This window comes from Episyrphus balteatus, chromosome 3, assembly GCF_945859705.1.
Source record: "Episyrphus balteatus chromosome 3, idEpiBalt1.1, whole genome shotgun sequence".
Taxonomy (NCBI): domain Eukaryota; kingdom Metazoa; phylum Arthropoda; class Insecta; order Diptera; family Syrphidae; genus Episyrphus; species Episyrphus balteatus.
The window spans coordinates 83,104,247-83,122,037 of NC_079136.1; the positions used below are offsets into that span (position 1 = coordinate 83,104,247).

At 32.4% G+C, this 17,791-nt stretch overlaps 1 protein-coding gene across 1 annotated transcript in view; it reads right to left on the minus strand.

Moving 5' to 3' along the window:
* The window catches only part of LOC129916804 (mucin-2), a 77,815-nt gene that overhangs the window by 30,816 nt on the left and 29,208 nt on the right, over positions 1–17,791 (minus strand). The window contains exon 2 of the mRNA XM_055996948.1: positions 13,010–13,058. The gene's annotated coding sequence lies outside the window, so the exon portion shown is untranslated. The remainder of the gene's footprint in view (positions 1–13,009; positions 13,059–17,791) is intronic.

A 17,791-nucleotide genomic window follows, 5' to 3' on the forward strand; every position in this document is an offset into this window, starting at 1 on the left:
TGAAAATAAAGAATTTGAGTTTTTGGTTTCTTCTATAGCCGAGTTTTACTGTGCTTTCTTCGGCAAAACCCTGGAACCGGCGAGCTTACCTCAGCCTTTGATAAAAAAAAAGCATCACATTTTGGCGCCCGAGCAGGGACCTTTAGAAGATTCATTCCGAATTCTTTCCGCCGACCGACCCGGAATCTTTTAAAGGTTCAACCGTCTTCTACCGCCTTCCGCCGCCCTCCGCTTTCCGCTCTTTTTTAACTCCAAATCACTAGTTCTTTACAATCCGTTTTTCACTGCCCCGATATGCCCGAAGCAAACGCTTCACCGCCGCCAGACGATGACCAAGAGTCAAGTCCGTTCAGGAATCTTGGTTTCATCTATTTGATGAAGAAAACCGAACTAATCGAAATGCTCAAAACCCGTGATTTAGATACTGCAGGAAACATGCAGGACCTGCGGCAACGTTTAAGTCAGCATTTGAAACAAGTTCGTGCACTTGCTTCTACTCAAAATTTATGCGAGAAATGGAATAATCTCACTCAGCAAAGGCTTGACGCCGCGCTATCCGATGAAGCAAATGACGCCGAAGACGCTTCCAAAGAAGAGGCACCCGATACCAGTCCGACAAGTCTCGAAAAAGATTTAAAAACCCCTTTATATATTCAGACTTCTTTCAAAGTTCCGACTGTGATACCCGGCCACCAGCAACCACTTTTAAACAACTCCGTTGTTTCCGCTAACCATCCAGCACCCTTCCAGCAGAGTTTCATCTCTCATCCAGACCAGACTCAATTTACTTCCGCACAAGCACCACCACTTGGACCTTCAAATCGACTCACTCTGAGTTACGAGGCTGAGGTGATGAACACTGTGCGCAAGTGGGGCCTGCGATTTGATTCATCTGGGAACCCCCTTGAATTCCTGGAAAGAGTAACAGAACTAACACGGTGCTATAACATCCCTCCAAATGATATGTTAAGAACACTGCCTGAGTTATTCCGGGGTACTGCATTAGAATGGTTACGTATCAAAAGCGAAACTTTCAGAAAGTGGGAAGACTTTCGCGAGGCTTTCATACGTTATTTTTTACCGGCCCGCTATCTTCATAAATTAGAAGAGGAAATACTTCGCAAACGCCAAGGTCCCCGTGAGCGTGCTAAGGAGTACATCTTAGCTGTACAATACCTCATACGACAACACCCTCGTATGTCTATAGACGAAAACTTAGACAGAATCTTTGACCACATGAGACCTGAATACAGGTTCTACATTCGTCGCCGAGATTTTGATACCTTGGACGAGTTGATGACTCTCGCAGAGGAATTTGAGTTTGTCAAAAACGAAGAACGAAATATCCGACCGACAGTTTCTGCAGCCTCCCCTGCACAGTCGTTTCCTCGCGATCCGCCAGCAACCGTTCCATATAATAGGGATACCCATTGTTGGAACTGCAAGCAAAGAGGCCATCGTAAAGAAACTTGCCATCGACCGTTCCGTCTCTTTTGCTCGTTCTGCGGCGAGGATGGAAAATTAACCAAGGACTGTCCTTGTCACCGAAACCTCGTTGCAGTTGTTTACTGTCCGCCCCGCCGAGATCCCCGATATTTCGTCCCTATAACAGTGGACGACCGCACGTTCCAAGCATTAGTCGACACCGGTTCTACAAAAACTTTTATAAGCAAAGAGGTACGACAAAAGTTTAAAGAACTTGACTTACCGGTGCGGATTAATTACGAACCGATTCATATGGCCAATGGAAACCCAGTTGCTACGAGTGAACACTTCACCACCACATTCATCATTGGAGACACTGAACTTACAGGAGATGTAACATATTTACCTGCTCTTGCAGAAGACGCAATCCTAGGAATGGATTTAATGCAACAAGCAAACATTCAGCTTTACATAGCGGGGAAACCCATTACCGGAAGTAAACCGATCCAGACCGAAAACTCAGCTGTTTGCCATGTTACATCACATCTCCTTGTCCAACAACCGCAAAAACTTAACGAAGTTTTGAATAAAGATTTACCGAAATTCAAGGAAATAAATAATATTTCCAATGTCCTACCGAACCGCATCAAGAAGCTTCATTATCCAGACATTCCAGTCAGTCAGGTAGCAGCAGCCGAGATAAGCAGACCTCTATCTCAAGCCATTGACACCGCCGAAAAAATGAATATGAATCATAAGACCAGTAAAATTAGCAAAAGTTCTCGTACCCAGCCGTATGGAAGAACGAATATACGCAAAGACCACCCGAACCAGGCCGATTTGGAAGAAGGACGACGATTCCACAGATTATCTTCTCCAGAGAGACAGTTTCCACAGCCAAGCCGTGGAGTCCCTCCAATCGCCGAACCGAGCCGCCAGCAATCCGCCAGCCAACCGACAAAGGTTTACAGCAAACAACTGCCACTACCTGAAAGCCGTGCTCCTGTACCAAATGACCCGTGCATCCACCAACGAACGGCTCCAAGCCAGGTACGCGCTCCTCCGCGACCAGATGCACCCTTACAAATCACCGTCAAAACCCACCGGGTAGAGAACCGCGCAAAAGAAGCTGCGAAGCCGATCCCCCCGAAAATTCCAGTTGCACAGAGGATGGCCGAGATTCGGGAGCAGAGGAATGCAGCCGAGGAAGCTTGGTGCAAGCTAAACCCGCCATTACCAAGATCCAGAGGAGGTTTCGTAGCGACAACCGGCCAGATTGCCTATTTATCTGGTGCATTAAATTTAAGCGCCTGCCTACCGGAAGATGCAGCTGGGTTGTACGATTTATGTGCTGTAGCAGCAATGGCAACATCTTCAAAACAAACCGCGATTGCACCGCCAACACCAGCAATTCTACAACCAGCAGTAACCACACCCGCTGTAGTGCCAATACCACCGGCATCATTACAACTATCCGCTTTACCGCCGGCACCATCCGTTTTACCACCAGCACCATTACCACAATCCGCTTTACCACCAGCACCATCAACACCATCCACTTTACCACCAGCAGCAACACCACCAGGTGCAAAACCACCAACCGACCCGACTACTGCACCTGTTTTCGACCCGTTCAAAGGGATATACCTGAACCGCGGGTACTACCCACACAGAAGATTTACAATTCAGTGTCCCTGGGGGCCTGTTTTGGTAATGTTAAATAGAGGCAACAACCGCGCTTCTCTCCGTTTCGGGAACTTCAAAAAAACTATCAACATTCCCATGTAAACATTACCGCATCCTGAATTAATTATTTTTTTGTGTTATACCTAATGAAATCTACTTTTTTTTCTTTTTATACTTATTCTTGTATTTAATATAATCTGAAGTTCTGGAAAAAAAAAAACAAAAACAAAAAAAAAAAAAAAAAAAAAAAAAAAAAAAAAAAAAAAAAAAAAAAAAAAAAAAAAAAAAAAAAAAAAAAAAAAAAAAAAAAAAAACAAAAAAACAAAAAAAAAAAAATATAAAAAAAAAAAAAAAAAACCGTTACTATGAATTAAAAACAAAACATATTTTAATTTTTATTCTAATCATTTTTTTCCTTTCCTTTTCTTATTTTTTTTTTCTCCTACCGCCATGAAGAGTTTGAGACGAGAAGGTTCTCGTCTTCCAAAGAAAGGGGGGTGTGTAACGAAGCGTCACACTTTCCTTTCCACCGCAAACCAATTTAATTAAAGCTGTATGGAAACCAACCATCCCGGACTATAAACCCGAAACCAAATTTATAAAACGTCCCGGACTATGCCATCAACAGCAACAAAAAGAAATCAAATTAATTAAAACTATTTGGCAACCGCCCATCCCGGACTATAAAACCGATACCGAAACAACTGAACGTCCCGGATTATGCCATCAATAGCAACAACACAAACACGACAACATACATTTTGTTTTATACTCAAAACTATTGTTATTATTAATTTAACTTTAATTTTACCGTTTAATTTTATAGAGTTCACACTTGCTTTGTGTAAAAATATTACTAAGTAGATGTAAGAATTTCCGAATAAACCAGAGATCTTTTGAATCTACTTCGAGTAGACGATTTCTCCCTCAGTACACCTATTTAAGCCATAATAGATATACCGTATTGTTGTAAATTTTTGGAATGTTGGCAAATTTCCGTTTTGACGTTAGGTAGGTAGATTTAGCGTCTCTTTCCGAGTCCCCCTTCTCACCTTGAGTTAAGGGCATTACATCCGACCATTAGGTATAATTTCCGTCTCTATCCGAAGCCACCATCTCATTTGGAGTTTGGTCATAATCCCCGTCTCTATCCGAAACCACCATCTCATTTAGAGTTTGGTCATAATTCCCAAAGCCACCATCTCGTTTGGAGTTTGGTCATAGTTCCCGAAACCACCATCTCATTTAGAGTTCGGTCATAATTCCCAAAGCCACCATCTCGTTTGGAGTTTGGTCATAAATTCCCGAAACCACCATCTCATTTATAGTTTGGTCATAATACCCGTCTCTATCCGAAGCCACCATCTCATTTGGAGTTTGGTCATAATTCCCGAAACCACCATCTCACTCTGAGTTTGGTCATAATAGCATATTTTGGTCACCATAGGATTTATTCCTTTTATCTCCGTCCGAGATCCCCTGCTCTCTTAGAGTATTGGGCATTATTTATAAGTAGTATATAAGTTTTATATAAAATTGTTATTTAAAGAAAGTAGAGAACAATAAAGAACGATTCTATAGTGAAAATAAAGAATTTGAGTTTTTGGTTTCTTCTATAGCCGAGTTTTACTGTGCTTTCTTCGGCAAAACCCTGGAACCGGCGAGCTTACCTCAGCCTTTGATAAAAAAAAAGCATCACAAAATTAATAGTCTTTTGATCAAGATGATCCAATTCGCCCGTATATTAAGTTAAGGCAAAGAAAGGTTATTAGTAAAATGAGTCCACAAATCAAAGTTACTGTTTCAAGGTTTCAGAGATGTCGAAGGTCAAAAGGCATTAGTTTTTGACTTCGTTCCTTATTATAATGGTCTATATGGTTTTTGATAATGTTTACTTTCTCAAAGTAATTAAAAGCTATTTGCTTGGAAATGAGGCCATTATTTTGCTATATCATGGAAAATAAATGGTGTTGTTCTAGTTTCTTTTTTAAGTGTGACTTAGTTTGGTCTAGGACTACAAGGCTTTTTCATGTGTTTTTTTTTAGAAAAATTTATGTTACTGAGAGCAGAATTATTTCAAAAATAGATCTAACCATGTTACGCTCCTTGAATTCTTAAATTGATTATGAATTTCATCCTTTTTTTGAAAATGCATGCCTTTTTTCAAGGTACAAGTTCATGGATTTTGAGGTTTATGACAAAAAAAAAACTGTACGAAGCCATTCGAAATAATGACTATTTTAAACCTTAAAACTATGAAAGAATTACTTCTTGCGAATTGATCTTGCACTCTAAAACAATTTTTATTATTTTTTTCAGCGTAAAAGTTATCCTTTTTACACTTTTTTTCAATTGACCATAGTAATTCCAAAAAATTTAATCACTTTTTTTGTTAACAAACCCTTAGTTAAAAAATTATGACAAATTCAAATTAACTCCTCTAAAAAACTCATTTTAGTTTTTATGAAATACATTTAGGAGCAAAAAAACGGAATCAAATAAATTATTTGTATTAAAAACAAAAAATGCAATGGATAAAATAATGTTTCTACAAGTCTCATGGTCCAATTTAAAAGCTTGAATTTTTTACTTTGAATTGTTTTAGAAAACATATAAATGCATACGATATAGTCCCGCTATCTGTCAATAAATTGCACTTAATTTTTTTTTAATGTTAAATTTTCCAGATATTCCCTGTTTAAATATCAGTCTTTTTTCCTTATATATGTACTTCATTTATGTTGATTGCATCTTTATAAAGTGAACGGTTTTTTTAAGTTCCTAGCATATGATTTAAAGCTTTTGTTTCAAGTTTTTTAATGGTGCAATTAACATTCATGTATGTCAATTACATCCTGGCCAATAATCGTTTTTACAGAACCCAAAGTTTGATTCAATTTTTTTGCTCCTAAGTGTAGAACAACTTAATCTACAGGAATGTTATATGGACTACATTCAATCAAGTAAGAATACTAAGTAAAGTGCCAATTTTTCAATAATCCAATAAGTCTCAGTTAGAGCTTATTCCTAGGAATAAAAGTTTTCTTTATATAGACATTTATTTCTCTGATATTGAAAAATCAGGGCTAAGTCAAATAAAAAACATTTGATTTATCTATTTTTAAATTATAAATTTAAAAGGTCACTGTGGTGTATGCGCACTATTTTTTTTTTTTTTTAGGTGTCAGAAGCTTTATAATTTTTAAACTGAGATAGCGAAAATAAAAGTTGCGCTATCCTGGGCTAACCTCACAAGATTTTAAACTAACGAAAAAAAACATATTTTTTTCGGTTTCTGATATGAATAACAAATTTATTGTATCTTTTGAAAAAAATGGTGGAATAATTAAAAAAAAAAGTTGCGCTATCCTGGACTAGCGTTGGCAAACGAACCACAGTACAAAACCAACAATTTTTACACTGAATAAAATAAAATATTTATGTATTATGAATTTTTGAGGTGAAAAAAATAATTTTAGAAATAAGGATGGGCTAAAAAAAATCTTGGGCTATACTGAGCTAACTTTTGGCAATCGAACCAGGCAGGTTTGAAAAATAAACTAGCATTTGGGGGGTTCCAACATTGTTTTGTTCTTGTTTTTGTTGTATGAAAAAAAAAAAATAATGGGCACATGCAATATAAAATAAGTGGCTTTTGTTTGTGATTTTATATCAAATCGTTATTGTTTATTATAAATATATAATTGAATAAAAAATAGGTATCTATCTTATCGTTCATGTGAAAAGTATCTTGTATTTTTAACAATCAAATCCTAATTTTCGAAGGTATTATTTGCGAAAGAAGGAGTCGAAAAATACAATTTCAAAAAAAAAAAATCCGAAACATGACCTAAATGGAGCAAAACCGCCCATGGGAGGAATTGGCAGCTCTGGTAAGCTAGAGGTTAAAAATGTGTAAAACATCATACATAATTCTATTTTTTTTTTTTGTGTGATTTTAAGTTTGACAACTTAATGATTTCTCCTTCATTGTATCAATACATGCTTTTCTGTACCGATTTTTTTTATTTTAATTTGAAGAACTTTTTCATATCTGCTGGCACCTTTTGCATCCATCTAGACTTTTGGCAATATGTGCTCCGTTTTAAGATTTAAAAATATTTTTTAGACTTTTGAGGTACAATTTATTTTTAACGATTTATTTCCATTAAACTTCACTTTTTAGGTATATCTATCAACTTCAGATTCATTTTTCAAACATTTTAAATACCATTTAATTTATTTATATCTTAAAGGAATGCAATTTTTCACACAAAAATTCAAATTTACTTAATTAATTTTGTGGAACTAATCTCCAAATGGCCAGAGCGCTTAAAATTATTATGAATAAATACACTGAACCAAATCCTTACGTAAATACAACGAAAAAATTCGTTGAGCCAACGAAAATTTAATTAATTTTCAGCCGATGAAAAATTTAATTGGCTCAACGAAATGGCTTTCATACGTTAATGAAGAACTTCATCAACTAACGAAAACTGTCGTATTTTAATGAAATTTTTCATAAACATTTTTGATCGCGAATTAATGAATTTTTACATCACTTTACCAAACTTTTTCATTGATTAACGTAAAATTTAATTAACCACGGTGATATTTTTCGTTAGTCAATGTATTTTTTTATTAATTTATGAAAGAACTTTCGTTAGCTAACGAATTTTTTCGTAAATTTAATGAAAATTTTTATTAAATTACGAAAAAATATTTGTTAGCTAACGAAACTTTTCGTTGTATTATTTTTTTTTTTTTTAGTAGATTATTGTTAAATATTTATTGGACTTATTAAATTATTATTAATTTAATACAGTCCAAACAAAAAAATGGCGTTTCGACCCGGTGGAGCTCACTTGGACTCATCAGTTGACTTATCCGTGAGACACCTTGTCAATACGCAAATATTTTTTATATTCAGCTCAACTTACATAGATTTTTAAACAAAAACCTAATGTGAACTATATCCAGCAAGATTCAATTTTTAACCATTAAAACAGAAATGCACCCAAGTCTACCTTTTTTTTTTTTTTTTTTGTAAGGCAACGATTTTTTTTTGTTAACGGATGTATTTTTTCATAAGCCAATGTAATATTTCATTAGTATATGAAGAATTTTCATAAGCTTATGAAGATTTTCGTTAGTTAATGTTGAATTTCATAAGTTAATGAATTTTTTCCTTACTTAATTAAAACTTTGATTAAGTAAGGAAAAAATCGTATTTTTGTTCTTTAAAATGAGTATGAAATTTTTCGTAATTGATGAATCTTTTCATTGAATTGGATTTTTTGGCACTAAAAAGGGAGAAAAAGTGTATGAAACGTTTTCATTAATTGATGAAGGTTTTCATATTACGAAAAATTACATATTTTCGTTGAGCCAACGAATGTTTCGTTGGGCCAACGAAAATGTAGTGTATGAAACTATTTTCGTAATTTTACGAAATTTATTATTTTCAGTGTACAAAATACCGACAACACCATAATGCTTTGCAATGCAAAATAACTAACTTGACCTGTCAACGTTATTAACATAAGGTCTTTAGGTTTTACGCTTTTTTCATATACACCGAAAAAAAAAACCAATATCAATTTAACATTTTTTAAATATCAAATTAACATTTTTTAAATATCAGCCAAAAATGCTCTATAAAATGTGTTTTATGATATTTAAAATGTTAAAACAACATTTTTATTATCAGGATGATATTTAAATGTCACATTTTGGAATTTTTTTTTGATATTTTATTATCATTTTTTCATATCAATTTCTCATTCCAAATTATTGAAAAATATTAAATAAAAAATTCTTAATATGTACTAATTTAAAGGCGCTTTGTGTTTTTTCGAAGTAAAATGTATGATTTACTGAGAAAATTTGATCGGCACTAAGATTTTACTTCACATAGTTTGGGAGAAAATAACAAAACAATTATATCACTTATAATAGAAAAAATAATATCACCATTATTTTGTAAGGAATATTCCCTTTCAGTAATGTTTTAAAAAAAGAAAGAAAATTCTTAAAATAATAAAAATAATAAAAATGAAAAGGAAAGAAATAGGTTTCATTATAATAAACTAAAACGTAAAATCTAGTCAACATTGATATTTTAATTGTCAAAGTGAAATTTTCACTATTCACTTTAACTTAAAAAAATGTCAAAATGATATTTTAATTGTCAAAATGAAATTTTCACTGTCCCACCTGAAATAAAAAAAATGTCAAAATGATATTATAAAATATCAAAATTGATATTTTAATTGTTGGACGACTTTTGTCACTGAAAAATGTTAATTTGATAGCTGTTATTATCAATTTTTTTTTTCGGTGTAGGTACCATAACTTTATGTTCCATATATAAAAATTTCAATGTCAAACAAAAAAATAAAATAAATAAAACAAAACAAAACATACTGAAGCTACTACTTTACCTTATTTTGCATAAATAACTTTGGTGAAAATAAAAATTTTACAATAAACAAATAAAATTCTCTATAAAAAGTAAGTCTGAAATTATACACCTGACCGGTATGTGCCGGTGCCCGCTCTCTAGGCTTTCTATCTACAAACTTGTACTAATAAAATCAATTAATTAATTAAAATCTTTGTATTCATAAGTGGTATAAGGTAAAACCAAGGAAAACAAATAGAAATTATTATTTCCAAGGCCATTGCTTAATTTACATATATCGCCATCATTGTGTTGTAGCTCTACAGCCCCCCCCCCCCCCCCCCCCAACGAACTATATACATAACATTACATCACAATAGATGGAGCTACAGTCTGCTGAGTACTTAAATGCTAGATAAAATTATGGAAAGCTAATAAAGCGGGCAAACTGACTGACAGAGACGTTAGGTTTGCATTTATCACGACTTGTTTTTTTCCAACTATACGAGTACTACGAGTAGGTACTTATAATGCATATATGTGATTGTTGTGCCCCAGTAGAAGTATACCTTGCATCAACTTTATACTGAGAGGTTTCTAATGCAAAACAAAATAATTTAACGAACACAACTTGATTAGATACATTTTCCAATTGAAACACGTTCCAGTTTTTTTTTTCCTATTTTACCTTCGCCTTGGAATCTTATTTCTAAGATACATTCAATCAGACTTGAACAAACAAACGTTCTTGAAAGGTGAAACAGAAACACCATCAAAATGGAAAAAGAATCGAGTAATAATTTTAAAATAATGTGTTTGCAGGTCGATTGGTTTGCTGTCGAACCGCACCGAACAACGTTTAATGGGAATCGGATGTGTGAGTTCTTTTTTTTTTTTTTTGTTTGTTTGTTTATGTTTTGAACGGTTAGGTAGATTTATGTTGAGATAGGTTCTTTTTTAATGTTTAGAATTTGATCACAGAGGGCTTATACATAAAATGAATTAAAAAACAATAAACGATTTGACATTGACACATAAACTAACGAAAACAAAAGTTCATATTGGGGTTTGGTTGAAGCTTATAATTTAATTAATGTGCAGAGTAAAATTGATGGTAGTCGTGTTTTACACAAAGAAAAAAGAGAGCAATTTACTATTAACTAAATGATATATAATCGGATTTTATTTAGCGGATTTTATTTAGCAGTAAACGTTTTTAAATTGTTTCAAAAGGTTTAAGGTTGTTTCTTCACAGAAGTCCAAAGTACCCGCAGTCGTAGTAGTCCTAAAGTTAGTGCTCAATTATTGCTAGTATTACGGTAGAATTCTCTGAGAAGAAGAAAAAAGACGAAAGACAACCAGATACAAGACACAAAGAAGGTCATACGAGCTGTGGGAGTGTACGTCTCAAGACATGTGAGTTGTACTCAAACTAAGGGCCAGCTCTAATAGTTGACATAATATCTTATGTCAAAATCGCAAGAACTGCTTAAAGAAAGTTGAACGAAGCACGTATATGCGCATTATACCCTGCGTTATATGCGATTTTGTGTGTTCACACACTCGCACAACATGCCATTTTGATATAAGCTCAAATAAGATTATGACTTTTATAAATGGACCTTTACACGAAGATAGAGTTGCCACATAGAAGTTCCCATTTTAAAAGTGGCAACCCATTTTTTTTTTTTACATTTTCGGTATCAGCTTATCTTTGAATTTTAACCTCTTACCTTATGAGTTAAGTTACTTGAAGTTCGTTTCAACAAATATATAATTTTTGGAGACGTAGGTCGAATTAATGCTCATTTCACAGTGCTTCTACCGAGAAATGAAAGCTGTTCACTGATGATCATGTAATTTCAATAGTGAGAGGACGAAGAAAATTCGCCATTTTCGAGGACACCTAGGAAAAATGCTGTTTTCCCATATTCTAGGTAGTGAAGCAAAATAGAACATAAATAAAGTAAAATTAAAACAGTGCATTTCTTTATTTCATAATCTTTAAAGGCTCTTGCCACTGTATGTAAAATGATTATGTCCCTTAAATTATAGGCAGCCTCTCTTAAGAGAGGAGTGATGACATATATGACTGCGAAGTGTTTGTCCCGCGAGCTTTCTCAAGAAAGCTATCTAACAAAATCATTTGAGACAAACAATGTTTGATCATTCGAATATTTGGTTGGTAGAACAAAGGAGTTGATGGACTTTCTAGAAGTGGAGTAACTGAAGCTCAAAAAATGGTAATATTAAGCCACGATTATGATGATCTTTTTCAAAACGTCGGTAATTAAAAATACTTTAAGCTCTACAATAAAAACTGTCGCTATTGCCGCTTTTTTTAAATTTAAATGAAGATTTTCTTGTACAAATTTTTTTTTTTTTTTTTGTTAAAATTTCAAAAATTATGTTTAAAAAAGCTTTAAGCTTATTTCGATTTGTAGAATTAAAATCAAGTAAATTGAAGAAAGTGTTTTTGAAATACTGGTGCTCAAAATCAGAATTTGGAAAAAAATAACTAAAAAAATGTTAACATTTAAAAAATTTTTTTTTGTAATTTTTCCAAATTGGTTGGCCATATTTATTTTCAGTTAAATTCAGAAGAAGAAAAATGTCAAAAAAATTACAGTAGGTATATAAAAAAAACTAAAAAAGTATTTTTCAAAGATAAATATAAACTTCATTCAGCCTTTATTATACAAGGCTTAATAGAAAAAGTTTGAAGGTCTAGTTTGTCAAAGTTTAGGAAAAACTCAAATATTTCAATGCAAGTATTCAGTTTGTTTCAGGAAAATTCAATGAAATTAAAGTAATTTTGAATTTTCATCGTCGATGTTATGGCATTTTTAGGGTATTTTATGGCAAAGACGAACTCAATTTTCGGATAAAAAAATATCTTAGTTTTAAAAAATGCATTTTTGTTGATCTTAAAAACATACATATGTACAAGTTTAAAAATGTTCGGTATTATTTCACCATACACTAAATTTACTAATTCTTCAGAATAAATTAAGAGCTAGTAATCGAAGAACTTCTGTACTTTCATCCGTTTTTTGTTTTAATAACAATTTTACGTTCAACTACATGCAGGTAGATAAAAGTATTTGTCAGCAGTCATCTCTATAACTAAACTAGGCCTATTTATGATATTTATATGAATTAATTCCCCCTCATTAAAAAATCCACTGTGAGATCGGAAGATATTATCACATCAGTTACATAAATCGACAAAAAACAAAAACAAAATACGCACAAGCCCGAAAGATAAATATAAACAAATATATTTACATTTACCAAAAAAAAAAAAAAAAAACTCAAAAGAATTTCAATTTACATTATTTAAAAATAACTTTCCTCTTCTCCAAATATTTTTAACACCTACGATCTATCGAACGCTCTTCAAAGATTATGCTAATTTATAAGCTGCCATATAAAATTTACAATATAATTTCATGCATGAAAAATTATAAATAAAAAAAAAAAAAAACTTACAATTTCCAATTAATTTCTATCAGCGAATACGTCTTTGTGTTTCTATTTCCTGAAATCAAATAGAAAATTTGCAAATGAAAATTTATACAAAAAAAATTATGTTAATTTAAAAAAAAAATTAAAAAGAAAAATCATTATAACGGTAATACAAGTGTAGATAGAAAAATCAATATGAAATGAATATAAATTTCATTGCAAATTATTGTAGTCACATAATAATATAGTCAGTAAATTAGCGCCATATAGTATACAATACCAACTGTTAACGAAACCGGAACCAAATGCAATGCTATAATGACGATGATTAAGTTGTTCAACAGGGTGATTCGAAGAGTTTTTTTTTTAGTTGTATTGATAGTTAGTTATAGATTTTCCCACAGGGAGTTAAGTTTTAAACAATATGATTATAGGCGGCTGTTAAGAAGACAACTGTCAAGTTTTCACTGTTTCAGTGCTGACCAACAGTTTGGGTTAGGTACAAGAATCCACTGACTTTAGAATTCTATGACAGGACGTACTTGAATTTTGGTTATATGTACTTCCTTTCCCAAAATTTTCTGTGAGCTCTTGGCTAAATTAGCCTATAAAACGACATAATTATCGATTCGTTAAGATTATTTTTACCCGATTCTCGAACCATCAATATGAAAAGCGTAAACCTGCTCTCCAACTTGTTAACTATACCATCCCATCACGTCAAAATAATTTAACCGAAAACTTCAACCCAGTGCACATTAGATCGAGAAGCTGAAAAAGTGGACATAGGGCTATAACTTTTGTATTAATTTTTTAGCAATACATACATATATATTTGCAAAATATTTTAATATTTTAATTTGAAAATCTAATAAAAATATTTTTTTTTCTGTTCAAATTAGAGTTTAATGATAAATTGAGCTTTAGAAAAAAAAAGAATGATACTATTCGTATATATTGATATAAACTCAACATTAATATTTTGTACATATATTGTATGAAATATTTCATATTCATTGGAAGTGCAGAATTTTCCAAAAAAAATTTAAATAAAATATTTCAACAACTTTAAATATTTTTAGAAAGTTTTGGTGGTTTTATAGAAGGTTTTGAATAAACAATTTATTATTACAGATATCAAATCATTTTTCAAATGCACATATTTTTTTTTTTTCAATAAGTCACTAAGGGAAAATTGCAACAACAATAGTTTATTAAAATTATTTAAAGATTTTAAAATGTAGAGTTTTTAAATGGTCAAAGAAATAACGTTATTTTGTGAAAAGAGGTTTTTTATTCTCATATACAGTATGTTTCGCAAATTTAGTTTTAATTATTATTTTATGGAACAAAAATTTTATTTACGATATTTTTCTACTGAAAATTCAAATTAAATGGACGACTGGATCGTAAGTTCTTCGTCTTATTGTCAAAGTAGCCTCTTAAATGTAAAATTATGCTCAATATTTTTATAAGAAATGTAAAAAAAATTTAAAAGGGAAATGTAAAAAAGAATAAAACAACTTCCTAAATGGTTTTGAGCTCCAAGAAATGAGAAGACATGACGTTTTGAGGGTTTATTATTAGTAAAAGAATAAGTCACTGTGGTGTATGTGTAACATTTTGTTTTCCATTGAAAAATTTAAACTAAAATATTTGTATCACTAACCAATTAATCCAAAGAATTTCTGAATGGTTTAAAGATGTTCATTAATAACTTATCATTAACAAGTCAGGTGTGAAGATAAACTAGCTGGATTTAAATTTTTTTTCTAATAAATCGTAAGTTCAATTTTTAAAGTGGTTCTCTTTCTTGTGATTTAATTTTTTTTTCAATTTTAATTTCAAAGAAAGTGCTCAGTTAAGCCGTTAAATTTTAGAGCACAAACAAAAATAATGTTCAAATATAGAAGACATCATATTTAACCCTTTGCTTCCTAGTGGTTTCAGCATGAAACCACCTATTAATTACTTTGATAGTTTTTTTTTACTAAAAAATGGACTTCTTCTTTTGTACTCTCAGCTCAAAACATTCCTTATACAATGTTATTACTAGTACAATCATTATTTTTTCATTTTAGTGTGTAATTAGAAAATATCAAAACTTTTTTTCAAAATATTTGTATTTTTTGCCGGGAGCAAAGGGTTAACATATCAGTTCAACAGCTAAGGTAAGCAGCCACCTTTGGTATCAGCTGTCAATCTCATTTACTAGCTGTAAGTATAAGACTCTTATACAGCTTTTCATGAACAAGTAAAAAATATAAAAAAAAAACTCCTCACTCGGATGATTAAGCAGTTACTTCATAAAACACTGTAGCAGTCCTGCTTTATGCCGCCAAGTGTTGGATGATAAGAAGGAAAAGAGAGCTGATAGACCTTTCGATTTGTCTTTCACTAACGCTTAACTCTTAACGACTCTAAGGATCGTGATCAATGAAAGGCAGGCAGGGATCATAAATCGGGAGCCCCTTTGTATTTGTTAATTTTCCTGGATGTCTGAAAAAACTCTTGAACTTACACCACAATCTACACGGAAGGAACTCGTCAAAACCGCATTTTTTTATCAATTTTTCAAAGACACAACAAAAATTCAAATAAACCTATAAAGCAATTATTAAACACTTCTATGGTAATCGAACACAACACCTCTCTCTAAACGTGAACGTTTTACACTTTCCATTATATGCTCGTAGAGGTTACCTTATACTATTATTACCAACAATGGATCGTGATATATTTTTTTTTTTTTTTGTATCCCCCCGACAAAAGTTAAAATACTGAAAGTTGTTTTCCATCTCAACACCAAACAACTGGCAAAATAGATTACTTCCTGACACTGTTTGGTTAGATTTACTTTATATAGCATAGGTATTAAATCCGACAAGTTGCTAGCTTTTTCTTACGACTGGCGAGGCTGCTGTGGTGCGCCAGCGTACTGGCGGTACAGTGGTAATTCCTATTCCATTGTTATACTCTTTGTCTCCCCAACAAAACCACGTGAGTAAACATTCTGACATGAATACAAGTTTTTTTTTTTTTTTTAGTTTTCACTTGAAATAATTACAAAACGTCTCTTCGTCAACTCACATAATTCATTTATTTCTTTCTGTTGTGAGTTGTGACTGTGAGTCAACATCTCTGCTGAAACTCCTACACTTTGGTGTATACGCGAGATCTAGACTGTGTCGCAATTCTACCAGAGAGCGCATTTGTGGGTCCCTTCACCGACACAAGTCAAAACACTGTCGCATCGCATCGTTCCAATGTCGATGCACGATGCACCAGATAATATGCTTGGAAGGGTTCACATGATTCGCATCAGCAAACAACTAAAATATGTTTCACGTTCCTTCAAGAAGACGAAGAAGAAGATGATACAATTGACTTTTGCATCGTCGGCAATAAGGTCTGCCGTCGTCGGTCGTCGAGACAATTTTTATGCTTGCGCTATTCCTTTTTCCAGGCTTAATAATTCATGAATCGAATCCATTTTGCTTTGGCAACAACAAACAACGACCGAACACAATTGCAGGTGAATGCTCCTTAAAGCACATAAAGTGGCAATGGTGGAAGTTGCTACTACGCGAGTAACATAAGAGTAACTTTTACTTTTATTTGCCTCGATTCAAACCACAATAAACACGAGGGTTCATCTATCTTTTAACCGCTTTGTTGTACCAACTATATTATTTTTTTGTTTAATCGTGTTACCCATTTCGAAACACGCACAAATTGTTTTGAACCCAATTCAATTACCTCGACATGTGTCAATGTACTCTCGAAGCCATTGGTAATGGTGTGATGTTAGGAAATGAATTAACTTAAGCTACTTTGGAAGAGTGTAAAAAAAAAGGTAGGTTGGTACTTGTACTTAAATACATTTGTTGAGATTCGACTATAATCAATTTGTATAGAGGAGAGAGCTTAAACACGCCTTTTTTGTTGGATTTATTATTAGGTAACAGTACAACATTCAGAGATAAGTATCTAAAGGTCTATGAATTTTATGCAAGGCCAATGTCAATACTCTAAAATATGTTTGCTTTTGAACTTAAGATTTATCATGAGGCTTCCGTCAAATAAAATATGATAAGATAGTTGTTACTTTAAAAATGTTTGGGTGGAGCAATGAAATTCCATAAATATTTTGAAAGCTGTGCAACTCTTTTAAACCTACAAAAAAAATTGTACAGCATTTTTGTACTCTTGGTAATTAATAGTAATGGTATAGTTTATTGTATTAATACTAATAAATGCAAAGAATTGCCATTATTGTTTTCTGGTAATAATTCTTGAGTTTACTTTTACTTCCTACTTATTTAGTGCAACTCGTTTATGAAGGTCACAGACAAGAAGTAAAAATAAACAAAGTGGTTAAGAATGAAGAACTTTCAATTTAATTTAACTAGTTCTTAAGGCAATTTTGTTTCTGAAGTTACTTCCGGTTCTAATTTTAGTATTGTATAACCGTATTGTATTGAATTGAAACTGAGGAAGTACATTTTTTGTTATTTGAAATTGCTATTAATTATAATCAATATAATTATAGTTGCTCAACTATAATTATAGTTACTAATTTACACACCAAATAAAAACTGTTCTTTAAGTTCTAACAGTGAAGGGCCTGAGAAGCATCATCATAGCAATCGATTGTAAGGTACAAATTTTGATAAGTTTTTGACCAAATGAAAATGCATGAAAAATGTACTAAAAATTTATTGTTTTCAATTAAATTTTTTTGTTTTAATTACAATAACTAAAATAAGGATAACCGAAGGAACAAGCGAAGATATTTATTGAATC